We start from the raw sequence: 6,440 nt of genomic DNA, 5'->3' as shown, positions 1-6,440 counted from the left end.
CTTTTTATAAGTGACAATAAGAGGGTTCGATTAGGGAGTACAACTCGGTTCTGAATACGCGAAAGCGACAGTTCCTGTTAAATTAGTTATTTTCAAAGTAGGAAACATTGCCCATAAGTAGTTCTATTAGCAAGTACTTGGATTATCATTTAATTATGTGAATTACATTCGACCATGTCTTTATTAATTAATTTATTTTAAAACTTTACTTTTCAATTGCACACTACAAAAACACCTATTTTAATTGCCTTTGATAAACACCATAACAATAGATAATGATAGATTGACACTTGGTCTCTGTGGTTCGATAATCTTTTATATTACTCTGACGCGTTGGTACACTTGCGAACATCAAGATTTACAACGCATCAAGTTTTTGGCGCCGTTGCCGGGGACCAATTTCGTCAAATTTCATTTTCCTGTTGTTATATCGTTTAGACTTAGGTTATTTCCCGTCGGTCGATGCGAAGAACTCGCAGCACCGGAAGTTTAAGTTTAGTATACCCTCTGGCGGAACCTGAACGTTACGCTCGCACACGTTTATTCTTTCATAGAATTAAGAGAGCTATGGCCGAAGATCAAAACCAAAGACCTCTTAAGGACTTCGCTCAACCATCTAATGAAGAACCTAGTTCTAGTATAGTAAACCCAATCATCCCAGCCAATAATTTTGAACTTAAACCATCCCTGTTGCAACTAGTGCAACAAAGACAATTCGCGGGTCTCGCTACCGAGAACCCAAACCAACATTTATAAATATTTCTTCAATTAGCAGATACTTTTAAAACCAATGGAGCTTCTCCTGAGGAAATACGTTTAAGATTATTTCCTTTTTCCCTCAGAGATAAAGCTCTATCATGGTTAGATTCCCTTCCACCCAATTCCATTACGACTTGGGATAACCTTAGAAGAGTTTTTCTTGCTAGATATTTTCCCCCGAGTAAGACCGCCGTTCTTCGAAACCATATAACCAGATTTACCCAAAACCATGGAGAATCGTTGTTCGAAGCTTGGGAGATATATAAAGAGTTGTTACGAGCATGCCCACATCATGGCTTAGAAAATTGGTTAATCATTTAAACCTTTTATAATGGACTTCATTACAACACAAAGATGACCATCGACGCTGCCGCAAGCGGTGCTCTGATGAACAAACCTTACCCTGAAGCTAGTGCCCTCATCGAAGACATGTCTCAAAACCATCAATCATGGGGAGTCGAACGAGCGATAGTTGAGAAGAAGGAAGCCTAAGGAGGAGTGCATGAACTAAGCTCTATAGACTTGATGCAAGCTAAAATGGACGCATTAGCCCTTAAGGTCGAGCATATGTGCACGAACCCGAATACTGTAGCCGCAGTTTCGTCAGATTGTGAGATATGTGGAACCCAAGGACACCAATCCGCAGAATGCAGTCTATTAAACGAAACCCACTCCGAGCAAGTGAACTACAACCAAGGGAACCCATATTCGAATACTGTTGATACCTCAGGATTGGCATTAATTTTAGAAAACAAATAATGTATCCACCTCTGTTGTTTTAATATGTTGGGTTGAAGAAATTCAACATCTGGACCAACATGTCATGTACGATGTCACGACATCAGGTCTGTGACATCGCACATGTGTAGAAGACTGAATTAATTAATTCAGTATATGTCAAGGGATCAGCAAGGATATCTGGTGAATATCCTAACTCCCTTGTGGAGGACTTGAAGACTAATTCAGAATATATATAGGCTCTAAATAAGGAGATATATATGGAGAGAGTTTAGGAACTTGAAGACCTTGTTTGTAGCAGAATTTTTCTGCTGAAGTTGCAACAGCAAAGAACAAGTCTGCTGCAATTTTCTGAAGGCCCAAATCCAGTTGGGTGATTAGGTTATAAATAGCTGATTGTAATCTAGTTTTTGTAAGCCTCTTAGAATAAATTTTTAGGGGTGTGTGTAAGGTAAACCTCCCAATCTGTGGGAAGGTTACCATGTGTCTCTCAGTGGTAAACCTGAGAGTGTTTGTTACTCAAAGCCTGTAGGCAAGAGTAATTATGTTCTTGAATGAAGCTGTGAAGCAAGTTCAAGGTGTTTGCACATTACATTGTATTTGTAGTGATAGGAATGGAAACTGGAGGTTTCTATCTAGGAGTTCCTAGGTATAGATTGCATTGGGTAGGGATTAAGTGATGAGTTGTAAACGGGGGAGTTTAACTCTGAATTGATACTACTAATAGTGGATCTTCTTCCTGGCTTGGTAGCCCCCAGATGTAGGTCATGTTGGACTGAACTGGGTTAACAATTTCCTGTGTTTGTTTACCTACTGCATGTTATAATCATGTCTGCCATAATTCAGGTTGTGTTACAGTCTGCCAATCAAGTTAATAACAAACCTGATACATAGCCTTCTGTTGGAATGTCAATCAGAATGTTTTGACATTCATCAACAACAGCACATACTGTTTAATAAGCTGATGAATTCAGTTCAGTATGTAGTGAAGTCTGGTTTTCAAAAGCATATCAGACAAGGCCAAAAGAGCAGTGTGAAACTGTCAAACTGGATGTCTTGACAGTTCTTCCAGTAAGCTGATACTGAAGTAGAGACTGGTTGGTCTTTTATAGTACAGCAAATTTAGCAGTCTGTGTTTAGGAACTAAACAGACTGAGCATATGGTTCTGGACTTGGATGTCAGACGGAATGTTGCGACATTCATTCCTGACAGCATATGCTATATTATTGGATGGTTAGTTTTTCTGTTTCAGGATTTTTCTCAGGCTATTCTTCAGGAATCCACCAGCTGATCTAAAATCTAGGAAACTAACAACTAAGCTACAATTAATGAACCTAACAAATAATCTATTTGTTAGCTCCTTAATAAGTGGAGATTAGTTTAACTTGTTACAACCTTTAATTTAGGAAATACAAGTACATGACCAACAAACTGGAACAATATAACAGATGATGCTCAAAACAGGATTGAGACATCGAGCTGAAAACTGTGTAGCAAACCAACAGTAGTGAATGTTATGGTGCACATAACTAATTGTTCCTCCTCTATAGGATGACATAGAAGGAGAGGTTGTGACACTGTGAAAAGGTGCACAATAATACAGAGTGTAATAACTGTCTTGCTGTAATAAGTACAATGTTAGATCAGATGTCACGACTTGAAGTAGAACATCTGAATACTGACTACGCCAGAATTTCAATTGGTATCAGAGCAGGCATCCTGTTCTGTCTCTGGATGAGATCCATGGGTGATACTTTCTGGTAGCTGGCAAGGAGTTATGTTAGTACTGATGCTGGAACCTGTGTAAGGTTCTGTAATTCCCTGAATGGTCCCTTGAAGTAGGTGGATGGACTGTTCATGACAGGAATGGTGTGTACCTGTCTCTGGAGGTTGGCAATAGGCCTGTGTGTGGGACAGCTATGCCAGTACTAAATCACATTCAAACCTGGTATGGTCTTTGAGGCCAATCTGGTGAAGTGTGTGGTCATAGGTTGAGTTGTATTATGATTTCCGCTGCATAATACCTGGCAAAACTCAAACTCTGATGTAGTTTCCCCTCATGTGGATGAAAGGCTGCTGTGTTCAAGATCTCATCATAATCTACTGAAGACGTCAAGGATACTTGAGTCCTCTCAAGTCCACTCATCATGACGCTCTCACTTCAGGATGGTAAGAGTCACTTAATTACTGATTCTCTTACTCTCTTGAGTAGTGTATATGAAGACCTTGAAGACCTTCAAGGAAGGTTTGTTCCAAGGAGGTGGAACCAATGTTCTATGTGATGTTAGAACATGTTGTTCAACAAGTATGCAGCTACTGGTTGAAGAGCAGATGTATTAGGGTTCAAACAAAGGGATAATTCTGTCTGGAACCTACTCCTGACCTGGAAGAGGAGACATCTGTGTGTGCTAAGTTGACAAGAGCAGGGTCAACTGGGTGTGTGCTCAAGAAGGTCATCCCTAGAAGTTGAGCTGGTTGAGATGTGACATTGTGCAATCTCCTGCTGTTAGGCATCTTCCTGCAATTTGATCAGGATTGGATAGTTGTTCCCTGAAGTACTATGGTGTGTTGGAAGACAAGTCTCCTGGATGTTAGCAGTCAATAATGGGGTAACCTGATTGTGATATCATTTAAGGGGGTTGGAACCATGAATCTTGTTATTCAAACACTACGTTCAGAAGTGGCAGTTCTTACTAGGAGTGAGAATATGAAGATTCAGAGGTTGGTTGAGGTAATATGCTCTGGCAATGCATATCTACTATTGACTGGTGTGTGTCTCACAAGTACTTATGATCAGCTGAAGACTGATTGGTCTGATTGGAGGAGTTAGTTGCCACTGGTAGGGATAGTGTATGTCATATTGAGACATATGTATACAATGCATGGATACTAGTGTGGAGTCTCCATGATTGTTAAGTTGAGGGGGAGTTTTGGTTAACCTCCTCAAGTTTGGTCAGCCTTGGGTCTGGTTGGCTGTTGACCTGTGTCACATGGGTTCTGGTTGATGTGTGACACATTTGCAAGGAAGGATTCATCTCTCTAATTCCTAAGGGTGAATCTAATCTGGAAAGAGTCTCAAGACTGTTGAGGTGCTTGCAAGCAGAAGATGTTGACACAAGAAGAGTATTTTTAAAGTATTCTTATGGTGGAAGTATCTGAAGGGATGATTGGGAAAGGATTTAAGATCAATGTCTACTTGTGCCAAGTGCAAGTGTTTAAGTGATTATCCTTGGAGCTCAAGATAACTGATGTTCTTAAAGATGTTGGAACATCTCTTCTTCAAGACCCTGTGCAGAATCACAGGAAGGATAGTACATTGGCCTTGATCTATCTCTTTGGTGGCAGCAAAAGCATATGATCTCTGAAAAGGTTTCCTGGCAAGAAACATGATTCAGCCTTGGGATGCACAAGAAGAAGAAGACATCATAGTCTTGATGGTGGTTACTTGGATCAGTTTATTTCTGATCTAGGTAAAGAAGTGCATTAGCTTATGCACACTGTGGAGTCAAGAACAAGTGGCAGCATTCTTGACATCATGGAAACAGCCTTGCCTTAGGATGTGGAATCCTTGGTAAAGCTGAAGGGTTAGTTTCTAACTGGTCCTTCTGAAGACTCATACATCAGAGTGTCTGATGTCTTTGGAGAAGAAGCAGTGATTCATCAAGGTGTGAGCTTGGATGACTTAACTGCAAACCTGCAGGATGGAGGTTGTTTACTCAAACTTGGTTCCAAAATCAAGTCTATGAGAACATTGAACTCTTGTTCTGTAAAGGGAGGAAGTTCTTTCAAGTGGCAGAAGAAGGAGCTGAATTCAGCAGCTGGATGTCAAGCACAATGTTGTGACATTCGGTTCAGCATCAGATTCTTAGTTGATGAAGTGGCACATCAACTTGAGATAGAAGGATCTACAGGGTTGTAGATTGGACACTTCAAAAGTTTGAAGTTCAAATCTCACTTGAAAGGTCAGAATATCTTTGGGAGAAGTCTGATAAACTTGGGGAGGTCAAAAGGCAGCATTTGACCTTGTCATATGAGAATTCATGAAGGAGGTAATCAACCAGTGGCATTTGGTCTATCTCAGAAGTGAGTTCAAGAATCAAGATAATCACCATAAGGCAGCTGATTATTCTTAAGGAAAGTCTGAGACAAATTACTTTTGAACAGAAAAGTATTAAGTTGAAGACAAAAGGAGGTGTTTTCCATTCATCCCTTGGAGCTTGTGGTAGAAGTTCTGAGCTATCTATGGAAGACTGTCTCTGGTAGTGGGATGAGAGTGTATATATCCCAATGTATGTCTGGATTCCTCTGGCCCAAGATGAGGACTCAGTAATATCTGAAGTCTATCAGATAATGCTCCCTGTGATGCTGTGAAGGAAGTCTCAGCTGATGTTCAAACATCTTGTGAAGTGATCTTCTGTTCTGGTTAAAAGAGAAATTGACACAGAGTGTGGATGTGTTCAGCCAAGAGGGTTGGACAGAGGGTGCGCTCTTGAAGACATGAAGATGCGTCTTATGTTTTCCTTTCATCAAGTGGTCTGGAATCTCTTTGAATCAGGAAGTATGTGAAGGTTCAACCTTGGGGTGTTGGATATGATCATGTGTGACCTCCAAGAGAGTAGGTTGTCCATGACAGGGGGAGTGTGTCCGTGTGCTGCAAGTAATCACCAAGCTTGTGGTCTATGTGCTCTCAGATAACGGGGTATGGCAACCTGTTAGTTTTCAGGATGCTGTGATGTGTGGCAAGGCTGAGTGAGCAGAAGAATGTCTGACCGGATGTCATGACATTGCCCTGGACAGTGCTGTTAATTCCTTCTGAATCTTAAAGTCATTAGGAATTATGAGGGTGATGTGGCTAAGTCTGATTAACCAGAATAAGCCTGATGGCTACAGCTGTGTGGTACAGGGGGAGTAACCATCAACTGAAGCGTGTAAAGTTGGCTGT

General features: G+C 40.7%; 1 non-coding gene across 1 annotated transcript; it reads right to left on the bottom strand.

Moving 5' to 3' along the window:
• Window positions 1–951: 951 nt before the first annotated feature.
• On the bottom strand, window positions 952–1,058 carry LOC127124233 (small nucleolar RNA R71). Its single transcript, XR_007803853.1, has one exon. It is a non-coding gene; the product is annotated as a small nucleolar RNA R71 (small nucleolar RNA).
• Between the last annotated feature and the right edge of the window lie 5,382 nt (window positions 1,059–6,440).

This window comes from Lathyrus oleraceus, chromosome 2 (genome assembly GCF_024323335.1).
Source record: "Lathyrus oleraceus cultivar Zhongwan6 chromosome 2, CAAS_Psat_ZW6_1.0, whole genome shotgun sequence".
Classification (NCBI taxonomy): domain Eukaryota; kingdom Viridiplantae; phylum Streptophyta; class Magnoliopsida; order Fabales; family Fabaceae; genus Lathyrus; species Lathyrus oleraceus.
Note: the sequence above shows the minus strand (reverse complement) of the source record. Positions and strands in the feature narration are given on the sequence as shown.